Source organism: Parasteatoda tepidariorum, chromosome 5 (assembly GCF_982258835.1).
Source record: "Parasteatoda tepidariorum strain Cologne lab strain chromosome 5, Ptep-v5.0, whole genome shotgun sequence".
In the NCBI taxonomy this organism is placed as follows: domain Eukaryota; kingdom Metazoa; phylum Arthropoda; class Arachnida; order Araneae; family Theridiidae; genus Parasteatoda; species Parasteatoda tepidariorum.
Window position 1 is genome coordinate 110,915,556 of NC_141759.1, and position 24,691 is coordinate 110,940,246.

At 29.6% G+C, this 24,691-nt stretch overlaps 1 long non-coding RNA gene across 2 annotated transcripts in view; it reads left to right on the forward strand.

The window, feature by feature from the left end:
- LOC147809996 (uncharacterized) overlaps positions 1-24,647 on the forward strand; it is a 47,574-nt gene extending 22,927 nt beyond the window's left edge. The window contains exon 9 of one of the 2 annotated variants that reach the window (XR_015434024.1): positions 24,530-24,647. This is a non-coding gene — a long non-coding RNA (uncharacterized LOC147809996). Of the gene's footprint in view, positions 1-454; positions 582-24,529 lie in introns of those variants that run through there. The other variant, XR_015434023.1, reaches the window with a different exon arrangement.
- The last annotated feature ends 44 nt before the right edge of the window (positions 24,648-24,691 follow it).

Consider the following 24,691-nt stretch of genomic DNA (forward strand, 5'->3'; position numbering starts at 1 on the left):
TATTTCTTTTAAATATAAATCCTATCAGAATTATACAAGTTAAGCATTGCACAAATTTATTTTCCTTGTTCGAACATTAGCTTATTTAATGTTTATTTATTTTTCTTTTTATGTATCATACATATGTTTGTAACAGGTATAAATAATTAGATCATTTCTAAACAATGAACACGAACTCTTTTTTATCATTATGGAAATTGCCCTGTTTTTACATTATGTTTCATATTACCCTCATTATTCTTTGATTTCATTTTAAATATCCTATTTTATTTAAATTGGACCTACATTTTTTTTTAAAGATCTTTTATTTTATTTTTTATTAATCAGAAAATTAGTGCACCCAATTAGTTCTCATTCAAAGTTTTGGGTACTTCATTAGATGTTTTATTTTAAAATTTAAACAAAAAAAATTATAATTTATGCAATTAATACTTAATATAAATTTATATTACAGATGAATGTAGCCTTCTCCCGAACCAAGTGCTTGTACCGATAATCATCTCAAATAGTGCAAGAATAAGAAATTATTTAAACAGATTTCATTCTTTATAATACTTAGTTTTAATACCAAACATTTCTTCACATTTTTGTAATTTTATGAATATTGAATACAAGCGTGCACTGACAGTAAAACAAGTTACTCATGAGGTTGCCTTTTTACTGACAGTATAGGCAGAAATGTGGAGGTCGCCGTTGAAATTCCTTCCATAGAAGGCTTCCGAAAGAATAGAAAATTAAAAATATAATAAACAAATAAAAAATAAAAACGACATTGAGAGGACATTTTATTTGATAAAAATCTACATAAATAGATTAATTAGATAATACATAAATGCAGATTAGATTAAATAGATTAGTACATAAATGCGTGCAGAAATTATTCCATGATAAAATATTTATATCTACCGAGAAAATACATTTGATTTTTCTTTTACGAAAAAAAAAAAAGAAATTTTAAGGATCTGAAATTTTTAACTCCTATTGTTTTGTTAAAAAAATAGTTTTCTTAAAGATCCACCTAAAACAAAATTTAATTTTATGTTATAAATAATACTAGCAATTGATGAAAAGTTTTACAATCATTATTGGTTAATGAGAATGCCTGGAGTGTCGTCGTCACACCACTGCCTACAATTTCTGAGTTATTGTTCGACTTCTTCTTCTGTAAAGTCCTATGGAAAAATACCGAAGGAATTTCACATTGAATATGTATAACAGTTAGTTGTAACCGTGACTGAATATACTAATTTTGTCCTAAAACAAACTTTTTTTTGAGGAAAAATTCGAAGGTTGGTTACTTTTATAATATTTTAAAGTTCCACATTTGTTTTCTTAGGTTTTGAAAGCTCTATTAAATTAAAATAATTCTTTTTTTATAAAATTATTAGCAGTCAGCAGAAGTCAAAGTTGTTGCTGGAGCTAAAGTGCTAATTTATCACGCAAGAACCCATGAGCTGCTCCAGGTTCGAATCCCAGCGGTGGCTAGTTTGCGCGAATTATGCTCTCTGCTCACACCAGCCACAGTGCTGACGTAAAATATCCTCAGTGGTAGACGGGATATGGGTTAGAAACCTCTTGCCATGAGATTAATCGTGAGAGTTTTTTGTGGTTTTCCTCACCATGTGAAGCAAATACGGGTTAGTTCCATCAAAAAGTTCTCCGCGGAGGCAACATTTCTCCCAATACTTGATCCAGGAGTTTCCTTGTCTTCTGAATTGGTTTCAAAATTACAGGGCTACGGAATTGAACATTAGTAGTCGCAAACCTAAAAATTGGATCGGCAGTTCAACGACGGTTATAAAATAAAATAAAATGTATGTGTGAGGGCCGGGATAGCCTGGTTGGTAGGGCACTGGGCCCAGGTTCAAAAGATAGTGGGTTCGATCCTGGCCTACCGAAGACATTCCCGTGTAGTAAATGGTGACTGATGCACGTCAAATCTGTTGAGTCAAAAAGTCCTACATGTTCCCATATCAAATCATAACTCTGGGGGTAGGGGAGAGTGGGGTCAATTGTAACATTTTTTACTTAACTATTTTTAACTAACAAAAAATCCAATATATTATTATTATTAATTGACAGACGAGTAAAGTAGACTATCCTCTACTAGAAAAAAAAATAAATACCTGATTTTAAATATTATTATATTAGTTATTAACAATTTTTGACAGTCGTGCAGTTGTTACAATTGTCCCCACTTACGGGGTCAATTGTAACAGTTCATAAATTCAACTAAAACATAGTTAATTATACATATTATCATAGTTGTGATATATTTTTTTATTGATCAAAATAGTAGTGATATTTAGGAGTAAAAATAATAATGAGCAGAAACCTAAAGGGTTAAATTTTTAACTTTAAGGGGTTAAAAATTTTAATTTATGCTGTGAAAGGTGCCAAATAAAATAATGCACATGCAACATAATATAAATGATATAGGAAACTATTGGTGGTTCTTAAAGAGTTAAGTAATGGTTTGTAAACATAAGATTATTTATTTTCAGCTGTTACAATCGTCCCTTTACTTATTGTTACAATTGTCCCCAAGACGCCATTTCAGCTTCATTTGTTAAAAACAATGCTAGTTAATTAGCAAAACTAATCTTTTTTTTTATTGAAATGTTAATTAAAGTGCCCACTTACATATTCGGTTACTAATTTTTATTTGTTTAAACAAAATTACTTTGTTACAATATAATATTCTAATACCAAAAAAAGTACTTGCGTGGCGTGAAAATGTCTTTTGTGAAGTAACTCTTTCAAAAATACATAAAAATGGTTGCCATCAGGGGTGTACATGTAGATTTATTAAATACACCTTGTGCGCCACCTAGGAACCAAATCTAGAACCCGACACTCAAAATTTTTGCTTTGTTACAATCGTACCCTGTTACAATTGACCCCACTCTCCCCTACTGATCTCGTGACTGAGACGCTCGTGGTCTTCCACTCCATGTAATGCAAATGAGGTTAGTTCCATCAGAAAGTCCTCCACGAAGGAAAATTTCTCCCAATACCTGATCCAGGAGTTCCCTTGTCTTCTGGATTGGTTCAAAATTATAAGGCTACGGAGATGAACATTAGTAGTCGTAAACCTGAAAATTGGGTAGCTGTTCAACGACGGATATAAAATAAAATAAAATGTATGTGTGAGAGGAAATAGAGCGTTCACCTTTTTTTTGAACCAGGTTCGAATCCCAGCAATGGCTGGTTGATACGAATTCCGCTTGTACCGACCACAGTGCTGACGTAATATATCCTTACAAGTTAGAGTCCCCTCACAGGCTGACCGTGGGAGGTTTCTCTGTCCATGAAGCGCAAATGTGGGTTAGTTCCATCAAAAAGAAATTTCTCCCAATACTTGATCCAGGAGTTCCTTTGAAGAAAGGAGGAAAATTGAAATCCCAGGAGAAAAAATTGGAACTCCACGTCTAGAGAAAATAAGTTTTCGAGTGATTTCATATCTAATGGGGCAACTTCAGCGTTTAAATAAAATTAAAAATTAAGATGAACTTATTTTTTTTCTCTAGCAAATACCTGTGGCCTCCTTTTAAGAACGTCTATGCTTCCCTCAAGAGTGTGATGCATCAACAGGGGTGCTGGGCAGATCAGGCGTAGGCAGCGGTGCAACGGGGGCCTTAAGCCCCTCTTTTCCTCACAGTCACAGCATGAGCAGGGTGTGCATACCTGCCAACACTGGAGAAACAAAATAACGGAGATTTTTCTAACGATACATTTGAGTTACATGGAGAGGAAAACCTCTCACGGTTAGTCTGACGATAAGGGGACTTTAACCCGAGATCCGTCTACCATTAATGATATTTCACGTCAGCACTGTGGTCTGTGCAACACGGATGCGGAATTCATATCGACCAGTCATCGCTGGGATTCAAACCCGAAACTTATTCGAAGGCGAACACCCTGAGCCACTTATACAATTAACTCCCAACATACTACAGTTCTGGCAAATAGCACCATCAGTTCAGGAATGAGAGAAATATTTTTGCCATCAGTGGCTATTTTATTACCAATTTTTTTAAAAAAAAAATACTACAACAAATACAGAGAAATCTGAGAAAGTATACGTAAATAGGAGATAGTCGTAAAATGCAGGAGTCTTCGTTAAAAAACAGGAGACTTGGCAGTCATGCAAGGGGTGTCTATATGGATGCGTACTCCATTAATTTTAATTCTACTGTAGACCCATTTGACCTCGAATTAAAAGAAATTAATAACCAAAGGGATGTTTATATAATTATATACACCCTTGAAAAAAAGAGTGCTCCCATCTAGAAACGCAAAAGGTATAAGGCGTCCCTCGACTTATTCTTTGAGGACCCCTTTTTGATCAAACCGGGGCAAGATTGGCCTTTACTTCTCTCTCTCTAATAGAGAGAAGCATCATCCGTGCGAGCAAAACTAGCCGGAAAATTTTATTTTATATTTTATAACCGTCGTTGAACAGCCGACAAAATTGTTTGGGTTTTCGACTACTAAATATTCAACCCCGTAGCCTTGTAATTTGTAACCAATCCAGAAGACAAGAAAACTCCTGAATCAGTACCCCCCGAGGTATGATTTGTTAGGGGACCATAGACTTTGTAAATCGATAGATTTAACGTGCATCAGTCACCACTTACAACACAGAGAGTCTTCGGCCGGTTTCGCCCTACAGGAGGAGCGATTACTTAAAATCGACAGAAGGGGACTCCCCTCTCTCACTTTCGTCGAAAATATCAAAGCCCAGGTATAGGTACAGGGCTTTGAGGTGCATAGCCTCACTCAATTAACCAGACAGGGAGCTAAGAAAATTCCCATGCCCCTATTTTACCTCCAAATCACCCAATCAAAAAATTCGGAGAAAATTTTCGAATTGACTGAACTCCTAGGAATCGAAATTAAGGTGGTGTAGTATCGAGGAGGGAAAGGCCCAAAGCAGTGTTATCTCTGCCAGGGCTTTAATCAATGTCAGTTATATGTCAATATCAATATCATTCCCAGTTATATCAATATCATTTCCTGGAAACGGGAAACCCAATATTCCAAAAAATGGAAATATTATTAAAAACAAGAGTAAAAGCAATGAAAACAAAAATAAAAATGCCACTAAACCCCGGGCGAAACCGTCACAAAACCAAAGAATTCTCCACCGGGTGCGCAAAGCTTTCAACCCAACAGAAGCTATTCAGCTATGTTGAAGGACACTAAATCGACCCCTTCCCTCTCTAATGAAACCAACACAAGTTTCAACATTAATGAGTTCAGGGCACTCATGGAACTTGGAAAAGAGTTTGGGAATGATGAAAACCTCCTGAGAGTCATGCAGCTCAGCTTCCTCTCTGGCACCCCCAACATATGCCTATAGAGCATATCTAACATATATCAACTACCTCAAAATTAAAATGGCCACTGCCTTCCCCACTCCTCAACCCTAATGTCTTGCTCCCTTGAGATTTATTTCTGGAACGTATCAGGTTTGCTCCCGAAATGCCAATAAATTTGGGAATACATCCTGGATAATATTTTTGATTTAATTCTTATCCAGGAAATTCTTTTCTCTAATAAGGGGAGCAGCCCCCAATTATGTTATTTATTTTAATAACAGGAACAATGTTACTACCGCTTCAAGTGGTACGTGTATTTAAGTAAAAACAGCGTTATGTACCTGGATGTTCTCACTTCCTCTCTTCAAAATTTAGAGGTGACAATCACAAAAATTTTTATTCTAAATTTTCTGCCACTAAAAAAGTTCCCCCCCCCTCCCCTAAAAAATATGGGACACCTTTTCTGACAGGCAATTTTTCTAAAATATTGTCACTCTCAGATTCTAAAATATTGTCACATCATCCTCGCAGGAGATGAAAAACATACCTTTATAAATAATAATTCTAACAATGTGTTTCGGAAAAATCTGTTGAACTGGATCAAAAGCACCGGTAACAAAATTGTAGCCCCATTCGAAACACATATACGAAAAACATATACATATGCTAAGAAATAATTTTTTTATAATTTTTGGGTTCAAATGACAACTTTCATACTAATAGCACATCGAAGAATAGGTGTCAAAATTTCGAACAACATGCATACGCTGAGATATATCTATAAAGCATTTTATTTTCTCCTTTTCTCTCTATATATAATAATTAGCGCAAGTGTCGCTAAAATCAATGATGGTGTAAAATACGATATGAGGTGGTAAAAAAATTCCGTATAGCTCGATTATTAACATTCCTCTCCATTGCAATCTATTCATTATTAATAGCTGATTTTAAGGAGATAATTTGGTGGACACTTTAATAATTTTTCATAATTTTTGGGTTCAAATGACAATTTTCATACTAATACCAAATAGAAGGACAGGTGTCAAAATTTCAAAAAACATATACATATGCTGAGAATTATGAATAAATCATTTTTCAAAAAATCTTTTATTTGGCCCTTGTCGCTATAATAGCTACCACAGGTGTCGCTGAAATCGCTGATGTTGTAAAACATGATATCAGGCGATTTAAAATTTTTTGAATAGTCTACATTTAATGTATACTATTCTCTACTTCGACTATAGTTAATCCCCTCCATTGCTTTCTATTCATTATTAATAGCTGATTTTAAGGGGATAATTTGGTGGACACTTTAATAATTTTTTACAATTTTTGGCTTCAAATGACTATTTTCATGCTAGTACAAAATAGAAGGGTAGGTGTCAAAATTTCAAAAAACATATATATATGCTGAGAAATATGCATAAATAATTTTTAAAAACTGTTTTATTTGGTCCTTGTCGCTCCATATATAATAGCTACCACAGGTGTCGCTAAAATCGCTGATGTTGTAAAAAACGATATCAGGCGATTTAAAAAATTATGCATAGCCTACATTTAATGTATACTATTCTCTACTTTTCTAGTTAATCCCCTCCATTGCTTTCTATTCATTATTAATAGCTGATTTTAAGGGGATAATTTGGTGGACACTTTAATAATTTTTCATAATTTTTGGGTTCAAATGACAATTCTCATACTAATACCAAATAGAAGGACAGGTGTCTAAATTTCAAAAAACATATACATGTGCTGAGAATTATGTATAAATCCTTTTCAAAAAATCTTTTATTTGGCCCTTGTCGCTCTATATATAATAGCTACCACAGGTGTCGCTGAAATCGCTGATGTTGTAAAAAATGATATCAGGCGATTTAAAATTTTTTGAATAGTCTACATTTAATGTATACTATTCTCTACTTCGACTATAGTTAATCCCCTCCATTGCTTTCTATTCATTATTAATAGCTGATTTTAAGGGGATAATTTGGTGGACACTTTAATAATTTTTTACAATTTTTGGCTTCAAATGACGACTTTTATTCTGATGCAAAATCAAAGGAAAGGTGTCAAAAGGTCCCTACGCAGACTAATCCAAGTAATCACCCACCCGCACACTGACCACAGCCAGTGATGCTTGACTTCGGTGATCTGCTGGGAACCGTGTCTTAACGATCAGTCCTCTGCGGGACTAGTTATTATTAATAGTTGGTTTTAAGTGGGTTATTTGGTGGACACTTTAATAATTTTTGGGTTCAAATTATAACTCTAATATTAATGCCAAATCAAAGCATAGGTGTCGAAATTTCGAAAAATATATGCATATGCTAAGAAATATGTACAAATCATTTTTAAAAACTATTTTATTTTGTCCTCGTCACTCTATACATAATAGTTAGCATATATGTCGCTAAAATCGATGATGGTGTAAAATACGATATGAGGCGGAATAGAAATTCTATATAGCCTAAATTTAATGTACACTGTTGTCTACCTCGAGTATAGACATTCCTCTCCATTGCTTTCTAATTATTATTAATAGCTGGTTTTAAGTGAATCATTTTGTGGACAGGTTAATAATTTTTTATAATTTTTGGGTTCGAATGACAATTTTGATACTAAGTCAAAGGATACGTGTCAAAACTTTCTAAAAAATATAGATATGCATATGCGTAATAAGTAAGTAAGAAAATAATAAATAAGTAATAAATAAGTAAGTAAGAAAATTTTAATACGTCCCCGTCTCCTATATTTTTATTGCATTTGTAACTAAAATCGGAGATGCCGTAGAGCATTTTTCCCCAACCTTTTTATCACCGCGGACCTGTCAACGTAAATAATTATACCGCGGCCAGCTGGGGGAAGGGGCGTTGATTGTTTATATTTTAGATTATTTTGATTTATTAATTTTAATTTAATTGTATTTATACATGCCTTCAAAATAAAATACAGTTACACCAAAAAATAAATATAAAATGAATTAACATTTTAACTTACTTAAATCAGTGAGTCACGATCGAGAGAGAAGACGAAGTTCTTCATTAGTTCCAATGCAAATTTCGCTCCGCTTTCGTCTTTTATTTATGATATTTACAGTTATGATGATTGATTTTTTTTTTCGTTAAGATTAATTGAAAGAGAAAATAGTTGCTGTGGTTTTCTTTCTTTTACTTTTTAAAACATTAAAACATTTACGCCACTACCTTCGGGGCCCCTTTTTTCAATCGAGCACAAATATTTTTAATTTGAGTTATATACCTAGGAATTTAAATTCAGTTTCTATTTAATGGTTGGCCCGGTACCATTTGATCCACGGACCAGTACCGGTCCGCGAACCGGGGGTTGGGGAACATTGCTGTAGAGTATTCTGAATAGTTGGGATAAAAAAAAATTGTATAGCCTATGTTTAAAGGATCCTACTGTCTTTTACGGTTTCATGCATTGTTTTCTTGTCTTATTATCAATTGTTGCATTTTAAGGGGTTACTTTGGCTGACAATTTACTAATTTTTCATATTTCTTTTGTCGGAAAGAGAACTTCGATATTAATATCTAGTGAAAAGGCTAGGTATAACATAGTTATAAGCTATTTTTAGAAAATGTTTTTTTCTGTCCTTGTCATTAAATATAGTTTGCACAGGTTTCGTTATAATCGATATTGAAGCAAAAATGATAGCACATTAGTTAAAAAGTTCTTTTTAACAACATTTAATGTAACCTATTCTTGATTTCAGTTTTATGCATTGCTTTCTTCTGTATACATCTTCGTTTAACAGTCGATCTAATTTTGGGTTTAAGACTACTAATGTTTAACTCCGTAGTCTTGTAAATTTGAAGCAATCCCGCAGACAAGGAAACTCCTGGACCAGTACCCCCAGAGCTATTTCTTTGCTATAGGAACATGAAGAATTTTGAGACTCGACAGAATTAACGTGCATCAGTCACCCCTTTCTGCGCTTGGAGTCTTCGGTCGGCCTGGGATCGAACCCACGAACTCTTGGACATGAACCCAGTGCCCTACCAACCAGGCTATACATGTTATCATTATATCAAATATCACGTAATCAAGAACACGCAATAGATATATGTTATTGAAGTCCTTAGAATTGTTGTGCATAACCAAACAAACCCCCAAAATTTTTCACAATGTCGCAGTCTGTCAGGATAGACTAATTTACAGGATACTTTCTGAGGAGTTCTGCCTGATGGAATTTGTGAGTGTTTAAAATTTTGTTGACTAGGGACAGAATTTATAGCGAGTATTATCATCGGAGATGATATGAAGCCTTGGTATCCCCAATTGTACGGGGAAAGGTAGCGTAATTTCATGAAATCATCATGCGAAATCAAGCTTATTGACAACTTGGCGCAATTACGTTACATCGATGGAAAACTGAGCCGTAACATACAGTAATCGAAATACCATACCAATTTCGAAAGCTGTAACATAGAGCAAAAATTGTTAAAGTTGAAAAAATGAAGAATTTTCTTCAAGAAATTCTGAACCGTTTTTAATATATATGCGTTATTGAACTTTTATTTTTAAATAATTTTGCTTTTTCTGGTTTTTTTAGAAACAAGAAATTTAACCTTTTCTTTACGTTAATAGTACCCATTGCTACATAAATAAATATAAATCTCATGCAAAAAAATAGTGTTTATTTTATCGCTTATTACTTTTTGAATTCCAATCAATCAAAAACTCTAACTAAGATCTTATAACTAAGACTGACTATGAGACCTAGGCGTACAAATAGTAGTACGCTTTGTCATAGACTATATATGAAGTGAGAAGGTTGAGAACCGGAGCGATGTGGCTCCATTAGTCAAAATATGAATTTTTCTTTTAAGTAATCTATATTTATTATATATACTTATATATATATATATATATATGTATATATATATATGTATATATATATATATATATTTTATAACTGTTGTTGAACAGCTGACCCAAATTTGAATTTACGACTACCAATGTTCAACTCCGTTGTTTTGTAATTTTGATTCCAATCCAGAAGGCAAGGGAACTTCAGGATCAAGTATGGAGACAAATTTGCGTTCTTGGAAGACTTTTTTGTCGGAACAATCCGCATTTTCGTGACATGCAGAAGAAAACCACGAAAATTTTTCTCGATTAGCCTGGTGGTAAGTTGATTTTAACCCTTGATCAGTCTACCACTGAGACTATTTTAAGTCAGCACAGTTGTCGGCGACAGCCGATTGTGAAATTCGTTTCGACGGGTCATCGTTAGGATTTAAATTCCGGTCGCATCATTGGGAGGCGAATGCACTATCTCCCGAACCACCACGACTCATATATATATATATATATATATATATATATATATATATATATATATATATATATATATATATATATATATATATATATATATATATATATATATATATATATACTATATATATATATATATATATATATATATATATATATATATATATATATATATACTATATATATATATATATATACTATATACTATATATATATATATATATATATATATATACTATATATATATATATATATATATATATATATATATATATATATATATATATATATATATATATATATATATATATATATATATATATATATATATATATATATATACTATATACTATATATATACTATATACTATATATATATATATATATATATATATATATATATATATATATATATATATATATATATATATATATATATGTAATTTAATATAAAATATACAAGAACCTTTCACTCATTATATTATTATATTGTTAAAAGATATTGACGAATTTTATTTTGGAAAGTTTTCCGATAATTTCTTGCACTTTATGATACTTGGAAACTGGTTGTTAAAGAGCTTTTTGCTGCGGGGACGTCCATAAATGAATAACTTTAATTTAAACTTTTTTTTTCAAAATTTTTGACTCCATTTACCACAAAGTATCCCATTTCCAATTATTCCACTTACTTTGATGCATGATACTACACAAATGAATGCTAGCACTTCGAAAACAAAACACATGTTTCAGATCACATCTCAAATTTCATTTTTTAATTTTAAATTCTTTAATCACATTTGTGATCTGAATATAGACAAGCCCTTACTTTGGTATAAGAGATAAAAATAAAGTATAAATATATTTAATAATAAAATTAGAATAAATTTATTAAATAATTTCAAAAATATTAAATAATTTTAAATATTTTTATTTTAACCAAAGTGTGTGGTGTTGTATGTGATATTACCTCTTCCCTTCTCTCCAAACATGGCGATTTTGAAACATTTTTAACCCATATTGATGGAAAAGTGCTAAAAATTATAATTCATTTCAAATGCAGTGAATGATCTTTTAAGCCTTTTTTTTTCCAGACTCCTTTAAATCCCCCTATACCAAGAAAGTGTTATCTTTCTTTAAAATTATCATCTATATTCTTCAAGCTTCGAACACAAGTTATATTGATTTTGTAACACGTTATGGATAAAAGAAAGAAATAATAAAACTGAAAACGTCTAAAAAAGATTGAATTAAAATTTGAGTTTAAATATCAAGTTATTGTTTTCAAATTCATAGTTAAGAACTTCTTTGGCTGCATGCCAACTTTTTTAATTTGTGAAAGGTGAGGGTAGGAAGTTTTTCTTTTTTGTTTTCTCTTTTTTAAAATCAACAGATTCGATTTTTTTTTCGTTTTCCATATTTATGACAGAATCTTTTTTTTTTATTAGTTTGGCGAAACCAACGCTTCGAAGCAATAGATTTTTTCGCTAAAAACCATTCAAAATCAATTTTAATGATTTTAATAGAGTCTGTTAAAGTTCTAAACGTAAAATAAAAATGATTTAAAAATAGATTTAAAAAGGACTGGTAAATACGTAAATAGGGCTTCAAAAATGTTAAAAATAATAATAATAATAATAATTGTTTCCCAAAGGTATATTTCAGGATAACAAATGTGTTTTGCTTTATTTTAAAAATGAAAAATAATTATCAATCAATTTTATACTTGAATTTGATATAATAATTTAACTCAATATTTAAAAACAGCTTCTAAAAAAAGTGTTCGGAAATTATCGCCTCATTAATATATATTTGTAGAAAGTTTTCTAAATCAGAAATAAACGAAAGTATTTACAAAAGGGATTGTAAATTAATATTCAAGTGAGGGAAATATCTGACAAATAATAAATTACGGTATAAAATTTTCTTTAAAAATTACGGTATAAAAATTTACTGCTAAAATGGATTTTAGAGTGAGCATGATTTTACAGATAATGCACCCAGACGGTCAATACTTTTTATCGTAATTTAATTCGAAATTTTTTACAGTGTTATGTTGGCAAATTAGATTATATCTATAATTGGACAAAGTGGCATCTTCTAAATTCTTACTTAACTTTACAGAATTTTTTTTTCTCCCAAGAAAATTTTTTCAAACCTCTAGGCATCAATATTATAACAAATGCTCAATATGAAATGTGATGACTCAGGGGATAGAGCGTTCGCCTTCCAATGAACCGGGTTTGAATCCCAGTCGATACGAATTCCACATCCGGCCTGCACCGACCACAGTGCTGACGTGAAATATCCTCAGTGGTAGATAGAACATAGGTTAGAGTCCTCTTGCCATCAGGTTAACCGTGAGTGGTTTTCGTTGTCCTCCTCTCCGTGTAACGCAAATACGGGTCAGCTCTATCAAAAAGTCCTCCGCGGAGGCAACATTTCTCCCAATACTTGATCCAGGAGTTTCCTTGTCTTCTGGATCGAGTTCAAAATTACAAGGCTACGAAGTTGAAAATTGAGTCGGCTGTTCAACGACGGTTATAAAATAAAATAAAATGCTCAATATATGTGTTTTTTTTTAATGTTTAAGCGGAAGGCTCAACAGCCTATTGTGAGCCAGAGGAGGGGGTCATGTAGATTGATGATGTCCAACAACATGATTGTATCGATGAATTAACTAACAAACTAGCATCTCAAGACTACAGTATTTTCTTCCTTGTTTTTATTTATATTTTCACATTCAATCAGAATAAGTTATCTTTGTTGTTCCTCATGATAAATGTATAATTAAATTGGTCACTGGGAGGCAGCTGTTTGAATAAAATATGAATAAATAATTAGCATTACTCCTTATTCTTCGCATTACGGTGAAATCTGATAAATTTTCAGAATTAAAGCTTAACTTGTTGCATCTAAATTAGCTTAGAGGAAAAAATATTTTCATGCGTCTTTATTACTTCTCCATTTTATAAGTAAGTTTGTTTTATATTTTATAATTGATCATTCTTCGAAAGGTTTATTTAAAAAATATTACGCGTAAATAGTTTTTTGTCAAATACTATTTTTAAAAAAAGATTTTGGCAATTTTGTCCCGGTCGCTACTACCTCATTAAAATATGTTTTTCTTTCCTTAATTAATGTTGTTGTCGTTGGCCATTAAGGTGCCATCTAAGGCGAAGAATTCGACTTCTGCCACACCCATACGTCACACCCGTTAATACCAAAGTTCTACGCTTGTTCAAATATTTGTAATACGTTTTATCAAGTATGTTTCATTGTGGTCAATAGAGTGTGAATTAGATTTCTTACTACTTTCATTATCGAAAAAAGAACTTCATTAATCATGTTTACTATTAATGAATTATCACTCTTTCTCAAAATTCCTACTTGTATATTCTCAGATTCCTTATTTAAAAAATGATAAAAGATTACAGATTAGAATTAGCAAAATAATATTTCAGCAAGGAGGAAAACAAACACACTATCACAATCGTAAAATTAAGTTATGTAATGTACATTAAGTAATTTAGTAACGACATTTCTAGTAAGGAAAAAACGCTATTCTGGTAATAAAAACCAAAATGTAAGCTATTTAAACCATTCATTTGGTAATTTTTCCGCTCATAGGGTAATGATTTACCGGAAATTCTGGTTTTCAAACTTAAAGATTTTACTACTACACATTTATTAAAATATGCAAAACTGAAAAGTAAATTTAACCGAATAAATGGTTTTTATGCCATTCTCTAAGTATCGTGATAAAATTATCAAATTTTACCGGATGTATCTTATTTTATCATACATTGTAAAACCATATTTTATTATTAATTGTCAAAATCATTCGTAGCGCTTCGGTAAAAATTATTGAACTCTTTGGTGTTGACATAGAGTCAGGAACATGGTAAATTTTACCAGCTTCTGAAAGTTTCGACCATACTTTTTTCCAATTATTGAGTGTAGTTTAAAGGTAATTATTTAAAACACCCACGAACTTTAACCCTTTGGCTACTAACGGGACTCATTTGTCCCAACAAATGTTTAAAAATTACTAATGGGGTGAAAAGCACTTTAAAACTCATTGTAATATGTCCCTGTCGTAGAGTCGAATCAAGTGTCAAATATCCCCTAGATGGCGCTAAAGAGTTTCTTGCATGAAATAGCAATGTGATTTTGCGCTGGGACAGATGTATCCCACTAGTATTCTTCATTAGGGCAGATATATCCTACTCGTATTCTTCATTGGGATTGTTATGTCCATTCATATTTTCTCTAATGAACATTGAAAAAAGAACAAATATGTGTTGTCCAATGTTTAATTTTTGGTTATTGCAAAGATAGCTTCACCCCGTATCATACCATGCAAAAAAAGTCCATATAATAAATTTGACAGATGTGCTTGTTGTTAGTCGATCACTACGGGTGGGACATATGTATCCCACCATTAAGTACGGCCGGGACATATATGTCCCAGTCTCTAAATTGATAACCGCTTGTCAGAAAAATCACAAATACTAAATTTCCCTTATTTGTGCCCTATTTTGACGTTTTGAATAATAAACGGGACAAAAAAAATCCTTTTTTGAAATTCGTAGCAATGAAACAGGTTTTTATGTTTTTTCCTCATTGGAGAATCGTTTTTAGTTATACCGGCACCCATGCTTTTTTCCTTAGTTTAATCCAAAAATTTTTACAGTGAAAGCTTAGACAGGGATCCCAAGGTCTCCTGAGAGCTATTTCCTACTTCATTGCTAAAATATAGTGTTTTTAAAATAATTTTTATGAAAAAAAATTTGCCGAGAATTTGTTTATAAGCTTTATAAACTACAGTTTTGAAAAAAGGGTTTCTAAAACTTTGTGACTCTATCTGTTTTTAGCCCTCAATAAAATGTGTCCCGGGATCCGTATACAGGGCACGACTTCGCCTAATTGGGGCTCGGGGCAAAAACTTCTTTGGGTTCCCCCCTCTGCTTCTCTTTTTCAGTAATGAAGAACCGAACTTTATGGAGGTATTTAAATTTTTCACTTCATTTAGATTCACTTCATTACAGATAACATAACTAGAAAATTGACTAGAACCTATTAATAGCTATAAAGTCCCCTCCCCCGTTTATTGGTTAGACGAAATATCATTCCATCCATTTTATTGATTGACAATTTCATGTTCATCATGCAGAATGCAGTTTTCTGATTGTCATCTAGCTGCGAAAAATTCATATCCTTGCTGACATTAGGACGGAATAAAAAGTGACTCTCCTTTGTCACAATAGCTCATCTCACCATACTGCACAAACAAACACTTTTTAGTTCAATCATCACAGTATTTCCACTTCTTTCCCCGCTTTCTAAACGTTACACCAGTTTGGAGAATGAATGGAAAGAAATGAGGCAAATGAGAATTTTGCAAAATTCTACTTTTCTACATAAAATGAAAGTTGTATTTCGTAATGAGCACACAACAAACCTGCATGTGAAACAATAAATATCATTCATTTTAAAAAGAACGAGGATTTTTAAATAATTCAATTAAAAATGTCATGTTGAAAATTTCTATTCTCTTTCCTGCCATTGACTTGGCAATTTCCTTACATTGATGTCGAAAAAATGAACTTAAAGCAACCCTTCAAAGAAAGGAAGAGTTTTCATTTTGCTCTGCGAACATTTGTGCTAATGCAAATTTTCTTAGAGTCGTCCTACTATTTGATTGGTTATCGAGTGTAGGGGGGTAAGAGTGTAGGAAGGCGAAAATGAAATGAAATCATCATGTGATGAACAATTTATAGAACGGTGTGCGCGCTGTGCTTAAGAAGGTGATTTTTCGTGTTTGGCTATTCCCATGATAGAGGTAATGAAGAATTTTAATATACTTTTTATTCACGATATATTTTATTTGCTAAATAATTCCCCTTTACTAATATTTATATTAAAATCTTTGTAATTTATTGATTTTCTTGTCGCATCGAAAGAAAAATGATGTGTATATCTTTAGACGCTTTTAACAAACAGTTCCTCCAGAATGGAGCTCTTTTTACGTTCGAAACACTTTTAAATTGTATTTTGGATTCAATATTTAAATTTAATGTGATCAGATAATAAATTGTTTTTTAATGATAAATAAAAAGCGGGACAAATGTCATAATTAACATATGTGTTCGGTTTAATATCAGAGACTGTATAGATGTTACTTCTGATATTGTTTTTAGTTAATTATTTAATATGATCAAGTTGAAAATTTTAAGTATGTAATACATTATTTTTCTGCTTTCAATACACAAATAAAAATTTTGTTGACTTATTATAGAAATAGTGATAAAAATTAATAATTTACTTTTTTTCAAATGGAAGCATTTTAATTAATATTAAGTAATGCCTCTAAATTTAAAATTAGCACATTTCAGTAAATATAAAATTTCAAAATCTATTGTTTATATGAAAGCTACATGGCAGAAATTTGTTGGATAAACAAAATTAACGTTTTTAATTATTTAAATAAATAAATAAATCAATTGGAATTAACTGGAGAAAATTCTAATTTCTTTTAAATGTTACATTAATTCAAAACTTACTATTTCCTATTTATTTAAAGTTCTTACCATGTATACATACTCTATAAACAAAAAGAAAAAAGCGAAAATAAATCTTACTGATAAAAATAAACAAAAATGCATATGTAGTGAAAAATATGGATGTTTTTTGCTCAGTTGTTTAATTCATATTTTTCGTGATAAAACATTTGATTGATCATTTGTGAATTCATAGAATATTTAATTTTTCTTATCTGAACTCCAAACATTACATTAAAGGACATACTAAAAATTTAAAAAATATTATAAATTTTTTTTGAAGTAGTTAGCTGTTAGACCATAAAGGTAAGTTTTAGTTATTGTCTATAAAATAAAAAAAAAATTTTTTTTTTAAAGTATTAATTTTAAAGACTGAGTATTTGATAGTATTTAATAATGGAATTTAATGAAAAAATTAGTTTAAAAAATATTTAATTTTGAAGAAAAAAATATATATACAATTCTTTGAAGTTGAACAATTATGTGGTCAAAAGTTTCATTGTCTGTATTTAATGTATTATTTTGTATACTCACAAACTATAATTCAAAGTAATGTATCGGATATATATGCGTAAAAACTTTCGGAAAAAATACCAGAAAAAAGAACCAAATCATTACCTCTTTTATTTTTGTGTATAAATTTAAAGTCCCATTCGTTTGGGATCATTGAACCCGAATTTAATGAGATTATATTAGATTTCGGAGCATTTTAAAATGAATTACAAAATTATTGTTTTTAAATTTGAAAAAAAATTATTAACTGCGCAAGATATGAGTATTCAAAGTATCTCTTTATATTGCTCATGCGCAAAAAAAATTAAATTTTCATAATTTTGTAGTGAATTGTAATTGGCAACTAATGAAAAAAGTTTGATTTTCTCATTGTAAAAATTTAAAAAGTTTTAAGCACTTTACTAAGTAGTTTTTGCATTTTTTTTTTTAAAAAAAAGCTCAAAACGATAGAGGGTTTTCTACAAATTTCATTTTGTATGTTTTGTATCATGATTCAGGGTTCCCACGGTCCTTAAAAGTCATTAAAAACTGCTTAGTTTTTATTTTGAAAATTAAGGGCCCTTAAAAGTACTTAATTTTGATTCACGGTCCTTAAAAGTCCTTAATTTCTAGTATCACTAGTTGGTTAGAAAAATCTTTTTATCTTAAGAAAATATTCACAGTTAAAAAGTACGTCTTTCGCCTAGAATGAGACCCTGCATCGAGGGTACAACATTTTGAATGCGTGGGAGGGTAGGGGTTACAAGCAAGTGGGGAAAAAACATGTTCGTATTTTTTTTTTTTCACTTTTAATATTAATTTTTTCATTAAAATATTCTTTCTGGATCACTCTGGAAAAAAAATTTAGTGTAGGGAGAGGAGAGCGTGATACTGTATGTGAGTAGAGGTCTTGACTTATTTTTAAACAGTACCTATGTACTTCATCAGCTGAAGACCTGCATCGACCTTCTACATCCATAGGGTTCGAGAAATTTAATTCTTCTCTTAGCACATGTAGTAGCCTTGATAGTTCATTCATATGTGAAATTGTTTGAAATGCCAGGAAAGTGTTTTTTTAATAATTTATGGACACTTGATGAAAAATATAAGGAATGGATCTAGCAGTAATAGATCAGCATCTAGTGATCGTCACATGACTAAGTAAATTTTTTCATTGTATCAGATTTTCTTCTGAAATTGAATTTTATAAATGACTTCATTTTTTTTAATATTAGAGTTATTACGAATATTCGGCGAAGTATAATTTTTATCAGGAAAGTCATTTTCGTCGTTTTATCATCGAAACTTTATTTTTTTTAAAAGAGTAAAATGTTTATTTTCTTCTTTCACTTTTGCTGGGGTTCTTTTAATAGGGAGGAAAAGTTTCTGTTTAATCTTTTGCTTTTTTGATTAATAAAGTTTTTTTAATTTATTTTGATAGCATATTTTAAAGAGCTTCTTTTTTGTCATTTTTTCTAAAAATCCGGCGATTTGAAGCATTTAAAGTGTAATTTTCAACGTTAAATTTTTCTTATAAAAATTTAGAAGAATTATTCCCATTTAAAAAATTTTTTCTTGTTTTTGTTACGATGCGGCAATTTTAACGAGCACTACTCTTCTTAGACATTTTCAAATCGATGTATCGCGAATTATCGACTTAATGCACATATCGGCAGGCCGATATTGAATAACGAAGAGTGAGGATCAGCTTTGAAATATGGAACGCGATGCATAGTTTCTATATGTGCCATTTTTGACCTTGGGATTTTACGTTTCTTGAAGTTTATTTTCAGCGAGACTTATCTTGCGTTCACTGTGCGTTTTCTTTCGACTTGATATAACGTTTTAAGTAAATTATTTTCAGTGAGAATTTTGCTACTTAGCAATGTTGCACATTATTTCGTCACTTTTTTTTCTGTTTGGATTTAGCGTTGTCAATTATTTTCAGCAGACCTACTGTTACTTGGCGATCGTTGCGCGATCGCTGTTATCTTAAATCTTCGTTCTGAACTTAATATACTGAAATGAAATCATGAATTTAAAAAAAAGATTATTGATTTTTTTTAAAAGTGATACAATTTAATATTTTATATATTTTGTATTTAAGTAATTTATATTTTATCATAAAAAGTTAATTTTTTTAAAAATTTATTTTTTCACGTTGCACCTCTGAGCCCAAGGTTAAGAAAACTGAGATGGGCACAGTAGGCCTTGGCCCTCTATGGGCTGTCGCACCACTGAGTTTAGTTTTTTAAATATGATAATTTGATTAGTTTTTAAACCAATAAATCTTCAGTCGCTTTTAGTTTAAAAAAATTAAAACAAAGCCTACATTTAATTAATTTGCTTTTATTTTTGAGGAAATTGAAACAGAGTTTGCGTTTTTTCTTTTTAATTTGGCTGTTAGTTAAAATGGCTAAATCTTTTTGAAATTAAATAAAAAGTTAAGCAGTGTTTTAACGCTTTTCAATAATTTGACAATAGTGCTCTTAAATATGAATTTCTTTATTTTTTTTTAAATTCCTTTAATACATGTTTGTTTAATAATTTATCAGGTAGTGAGTATGATTTTTAAACATTTAAGTTAAATCTTTAGTCTATTTCATTTTCGAAAAGGAAAATAATAATACATAAATAAATAAACTTACATTAAAACCATTTGACCATTAGTCAATACAACTTTATTATTTTAAATAAGTAATTAACAAAAGCCTAGCAACGTTTTATTTAAGTGGACATTTATTTTTCTTTTTTTTTTAATTTGTAATGCATGTAAAATATTTTTTTTACTTTTATTATTATTTTTAAAAAATCTAAGAAATTTTTAATTTTTAAAAAAATTAATTTTAAAAAATTAAACTTAAATTTTAAGAAAAAATAAAGCTTGTGTTTGTTTTTACTTTAAGGCAAGTCAATCTTTAAGACAGTCTTAAGTCAAACCATCTTTATTTTAATTGAAAAATTAAGCAATGCTATTGATGTTATAGAAGCAATTTTTTTTTAGAATTAACATTTTCTATTGTTATCGATTTATTTTTGATTGATTTAAAGATTTCTGATTGATAAATTTCAAACATGTTAAATTGCGATGTCTGACTGACGATCTATCACAATATAAAATTTCTTAAATTGCTCAGGCCTATTTTACATAAACAATAATAATTCTTGAGGATTTTTTAAAAATGTTGTTTGATCACTGGGTAGGCGGCCGTTTTATTAGGCCACATATTTGATTATTCGACCAAATCACTATTAATTATTCCCTATTTTATAATAACAGTAATAATATATATATATATATATATATATATATATATATATATATATATATATATAATCCATATTTGCATCCAATTTTCATTAGCTTTGATTTATTTGACAAATTATTGTTTTATAATTTCAAACAATACTTTAATTATTACGAACAATTTTTTTTATCGTCTATTATTTTAGTTCCTTTAATATCTATACAAGATACAATACTTTTAAATTGAATAAATTCGAATTCCTCAGAAGTGCAGTATTGCTTATCAGTGTAAGCATACAATTTTTTATAACTAAAAGAAGCAGACTATTCTATAAAGATTTTTTTATCTATTTTTATAAATGATGTTTCTGATTCCACTACGTTTTGTTGTTTTTTCCCCTTCATTTGCAATAAATTTTGTACTTAATGAATTATTTCATTTTAATTTTTAGTTATGTAATTTTTTCATTTTTATTTCAATTTAACATTACATGCTGCCTTGTCCTGTGTTTCAATATTTATGTTAGCACTTATTTTAACTATAATTTCTGTTTCTCTGTTCTTAATTTTAATTAATAAGTTTTCCTTGTAGTTTATTTATTTATTCTTTCCTGATTGTTAGGTACTAAATATATTCTGATTTTAATCATTAAATTATTTATATTTTGTGATTTTAATAAATCTTTAGCTTATTATAATTAGGTTTTACTTAGTTTAAAATTTAGTTTTGTTAGTTTCTTTTTGTCTTTGTTTAGTATTAGTCACTCAAAATAATATTTTTATTAATTTAATGAATTTACCATCTTAATTTTAAATTTCTATCTGTTTACACAATTTCTTTCTATTTTTAAAATAGAAAATCTTAATGTTTAATCTGAATTCTTTGAGTTTTTCTTTATATTCTTTATATATTTTTACGTGAGGTGATTAAATGCAATTTAATTTTAACTAAATACAGATTATTTGTATTAAACATTTCTTTATTTAGTTTTTTTTAAAGGATGACTAAGTTGAAGAAAAGCTCTTCCATTTTTTTAATCTATTATTAATCTATGACGTTTTTTTGATGATAAATAATCATTATGCCATTTTTAAGGTCCTTAATTTCTAGGAAAAAAAGTCCTTAATTTTTTTGATAAAAGTCCTTAAAAGTGCTTAATTTTTGCTTTGATAAAAGAGTGGGAACCCTGTGATTTGTATTATGTAATTTGCAATGCTACAAAATGACATTTGCGGATAATCCCTGATAATTTTGGGCTTTCTTTTAAAAAGTACACGAACTACTTAGAAAATTGCTTCAAACTTAATAAATTTTTATAATATTAGAATAATATATATTTTTTTATTTATTTGAAAAAAATGATAAAAGTAATTATTACGAAATTTTTTTTAAATTTTTCTGCGCATGCGCAGCATGAAAAAAACTACTTAAAATGCTCATAACTTGTGCAGTTTTTAATTTTTTTTCTTCAAAACTTTAAATAGTTTCAAATTTTTTCTTTAATTTCCTTAAATGTTTTTTTAGACTATAGTAGGAAAAAGGAAAATGTAAAAGAAAAAAAAAGTTTTTTTTTTTTTTTTTAAAAAAAACTGTCCTTATTTCCATGTCAAAAGTTGAAAGTGAATTAGCATTTCATATATACAATAGACCAAACAATTTAGATTTATCCATAATTATTACGATGTTATGACCAAAATGACGGTATAAATATTACGGTAATAAAAATTACGGATTTTGATAATTTCCATACTAATTTGCTAAACATAAGTTTTTTCCTCCTAACTACCTAGAACTATGAAATTTTGTTGTCCCCAACTCATTTACTTATCTTTTTTTTTTTTACTCTTCTAACAAATCTAAATACAATAAATGATTAAATATTGTAAATAATTTTATAGAAATGCGAAATTTAAAAAAAAATGATAAGAAATCTTATTAATCATTTTCAAACGGACAGTTCTGAAATAAAGAAAAAAAGCAAAAAAGCAAGAAAACATAAACCCAAAGAAATGCTGTGAACAGAAATTTTTTGTGCTTCAAATGCAAAATGATAATGAATTCTAGTGTTAATTTTCCCCAAAAACTAAGACATTGATTCCTAAAAAATCACACTTATTTCATCATTTTACATAGAAGTAAAAATGCATTTTATAATTAATTTCAATATATTTTTGGTCACTTTAGCTTACCAATTTAGAATTTATTGGGCTAATATAATTTTTTAATGTTTTTTTTAAAGTTACGAAGCCAGCTAATTAGATTGCTTAAACAGGGAACTGATTAGCCAACTTTTATACAAAAACATGTAAAGTTGTGAAAAATTAAAGAGCTACCAGATATATTCGTATATTTAAAATCTTATTAATTTGGCAATATTTATTTGTCTTACCTCTCGTCATTTATTAGATATCAATAACTCAAAATGGATAGAAAATATCAAAATGGATTAGAAATCCGAAGTATTTAAAATCGCAAAGGTAGAGATTAAATCTAAATTTTACTGTACTTATTGATTGTTTAAAAAATTCTATGTGTGGTAAATTTTTTTATACTTTACACAATAGATTTATTATTTCATAAAATGTAATAATTTTTTCTCCTTACGCTTTGTCAGTCATAGTACGAATGCGCAGTATTTAACCGTTTCCCTCTAGTAGAGTCGAAATCGTTCATAATGAACCCAGATTTAATGAGGAGCCGGATTTAACGAAGAAAGCAAAAATACTTGTTTGGTAGGGCCAATTGGAACTTAGCTCGCTTTTAAAGAGCAAACCCCGGTTTCAGAAATCAATATTTTTGTGATTCATAAGCAGGGGTCTGTTTAGAAGAAATTACGGACCCTTCACAAAATAATTTCTTTTAATCGGACCCTTCACAAATTTGTTCATCTTCATTATTGTTTTATGTGTTGCATCGCTAAATTAGTAGCTGTAATTGCTGTTTATTTTTTAAAATTTAAATTTTTTAATTATATATTTGCAGTGTTGAGCATAATCTTGTATGTCTTTACAATTTAAAATCTCCTTGAAAAAGTTTTGCAATAACGGACCCTATTTGCACAAATTCACAAAAGCGGACCCTGATTGAAAGAATGTGATTTAACGTTTATTTTATATTCACTAATTACGAGTAATTTTTTCACAATTTTACGAAAACGGACCTTTTACAAAATGTCTGGACAGACCCCTGATAAGAATTACATTTAATTCCAACTCTCCAGCTCAGTTAATCCCTTCTTAGAACAATTCTTTTTTGATATTGATGAATTTTTTTCAACGTTTTTTTTTTATTATTTTTATTTTTTACTATTTGGGCCATAAAGCTTATCCGAAGAACTGTAACACTATAATAGGAATAGTTCAAAGCAATTTAATTACTTTTTTTCTGTTTCTACACAGAAATAAAAAAACAAAAGAAATAAATATTGTATTTCTAATTTAGTAAGTAACATTGAACGTTTTTGATATTTTCACAACCACTCGGTTAAACAGCATATATACAGTCCCTTCGTGCCGCTTGCTGATTGCTATCTCCTATAGATTATATGCTTGCTATTTTGATGTGTGAAATATTGATATTAATATTATCCAATTTCTCTTTCAAGGTCATGAAACTAAGGAAATCGGAGCATAAGCTCGAAGAATTTTGATGAAAAAAATGATAAGTACCGATTTTATAGCTTGATTTCATTTCTCTTTCTCTCATATATATATATATATATATATATATATATATATATATATATATATATATATATATATATATA